Here is a 2730-nt window from a genome sequence, read left to right as displayed (position 1 = left end):
TCAGGCTCCCCACTCAGAAAGGAGTCTGCTTGTTTCTCTCCCTCCTCCTGCTCTCTCTCAAATAAATAAATAAAATCCTTTTTTTATTTTCCTGTTTTTTAAAAAGAGGAAAATAAAACTAAAATTACAGGCTACTTGATAATAAACAACAATGAATAAACTATATATGGGATGTGGTCTAAGAGATACACAGAGAATAATGACTTGCCTTATGTGTACTTATTAGAAAGCTCTGATACAAAATAAATGAGATCATGGGCATATCAACCAAAATGTCAGAATAAGGATAATAAAATTACTTCCTCCAAAAGAAAGAAAAGAAAAAATCTAAGATGAAAATAGCTATCAGAGAAATAATGAAATAGGCTCAATGAAAACAATAGTTTTTTATTCAAAAAGTGAATAAAGCAAACTTTTAAGCAGAACTTCAAAAGAAAGAAGGAATTTGAAAAGGAGCACATTAACATCAGAAACAATAGGTATAGAGGTTTACTCATCATGAGATTACCACACATAGTTTAAACCAATAAATGTGAAAACACTGGCAAAATGAATAATGTTACAGGAGAATATAAAAGATCCAATATGATTTGTTTGTGTATTCTGTATCTGAATAGACACTATCAGTATACAGTTTTACAATAGTTACACATCTATTGTCCCCAAAGCCCATGTCCAGATGGCTCTGAGTTAATTCTAAACAACAGTTCTGTGGCAAATAAAAAAAAGTTCTTAGCAGAGAAGATGGAAAGTTTCCTTACTTGTTCTAAGACAGCTACACGTTCCTTTTACTTTTTTTAGGATTTTATTTTTAAGTAACATCCACACCTGACATAGGGCTCAAACACATGGCACTGAAGTCAAGAGTTGGATCCTCCACCATTTGAGCCAGCCAGGTGCCCCAGCCACATAATCTTTATTCCAAACTGAATGAGAAAAATGCTGGGGGTGGGGAGTGGTGAGAAAGACAAATGAAAGGAAATTATATCCTACCTCACTGATGAATATAAAAGAAAAGCTGATCTTAAATACTGGTATGCAAATAGAGAATATTGTAAAAGTACTGCACTATGACTAAGTAGAATTTATTCTAGGAATACGAGAATGGCTCAGCAATGGTGTAGATGACATAATGAAGCCCATTTGGAGCTGGGGTAGGAAGCACAGATTTGGTGCCCATGGTGTGAAGCACCATTTTTAAGAACAGCCTAATCTTTTTTTTTTTTTCATTACAATCTCTTTATATAATTCAATCTCTGTCCAACTGTAAGCTTGAGCTGGCCCTCTCAAAAAGCATAAGCAAGGTATACTAACCAGAGTTCATCCACTTCCCTCCTCCAAATAGAAAGAACTCATGTGAACACTGTTCTCACAGGGCCTACATTCAGCGGGGGGCTTCTTTACAATCAAGTCTCGTTCTACACCGTTCTGCATATTATGATAGGGTGCTGGCTAGCTCTACCACAAAGGAAGTCTTCTGAGGTGGGAGTGCTCAATGCTGATGCCTTTGGGCAGCACACTCCAAATCATCCCAGAAATTCCCATTAACCTTGGACACTTTGCTGGTTGGGCAGTGTGTGCAGCCCTTGTTGCTCCACACCTCACCCAGGACCCAGCTAAAGATGTGCACCTGCAGCTCTGAGAGCAGACAGTGTACTTCCTTCACTTTCTCAATGCGTGTGTGTGCAATATTTACTGTTAGTGGGACAAAAGTACAATGGTGGGTGTGTGCCAGTTAATAGGCACAGGAGTTTCAGTCTGAGCTTGTTGGAGAACAACAAAGGAAGTTATGTAATGAGGAAGCTCAGAGGACCATGCTTTGGGCTGAGAGGGATGGGGAGAGTGGGTGATGAGAAATTAGCAAATCTGTTCTTTCTGACCATGAACAGTACAGAGCAAAGTGCATCTCTGTGATAACTGTCTCCTCTTTTGTATGTCAATCCATGCAACTGATTAGTCTCCTTTGTAAGCAGTAATTTGCTGGTGTATGAGAAATGCCAAAGGCTAAGGAAACTTGATCCCTAAATTCCAAAATTGTAGATGAAAATACCACCACACAAAGACATTTGCCAAGTATGCCCCTATTAGGTACACAAGTTCAAACTCTAGGGGCAACTTGAAGAATGAGAAAGAAGAGATGTGTACACAAAGAAAGGTGGAGTTCACCCATGCAGACACTGGAAGAAGCAGTTTAGAGAAGGATCTTGGGAAAAGAGTATGGATTAGCAGAAAGAAGAGATGGGTAGAATGCCATATGAAAGAGCATGATGGCTGCAGGTGCTGCCTGGTGAAGATCAGGGGTGGGAATAGAGAGGGAAGCACTGAGAAGAGAGGTGGAGATAGGGATGACACACATTTCTCCATGAAAATTAGGGAAAACAGGTTTTTTTCAAACTCAGGAGAGGAGATGATTCCCCAGCCTTCCCAACCCTGCCTCTGTACTCACAAGTTCATGCTAAGCCCCTCTTACTAACATTTCTTCTGCCATCTTTCCTGGGCAGGGAAGGATTAACTCATCCACTTATTAGTTAAGCATGACTTTTTGCTCCCTCTCCTCTGGGCCCCATGCTGTGTTTGAGGATGATCCTCGTGCTGCAGAGGGGGTTCTCTCACTGCCCCACTCCCAAGCTCCTTTAGACAACCCCCTAGGGAGGGCTAATGTAAGCCAAGGAGAGTTGCTGTAAATGACACGATGGAGAGGGTTGGATAGAGTAGGTTCTCTACTGTCCA

This window comes from Nyctereutes procyonoides, unplaced genomic scaffold, assembly GCF_905146905.1.
Source record: "Nyctereutes procyonoides isolate TBG_1078 unplaced genomic scaffold, NYPRO_anot_genome, whole genome shotgun sequence".
NCBI lineage: Eukaryota > Metazoa > Chordata > Mammalia > Carnivora > Canidae > Nyctereutes > Nyctereutes procyonoides.
Note: the sequence above shows the minus strand (reverse complement) of the source record.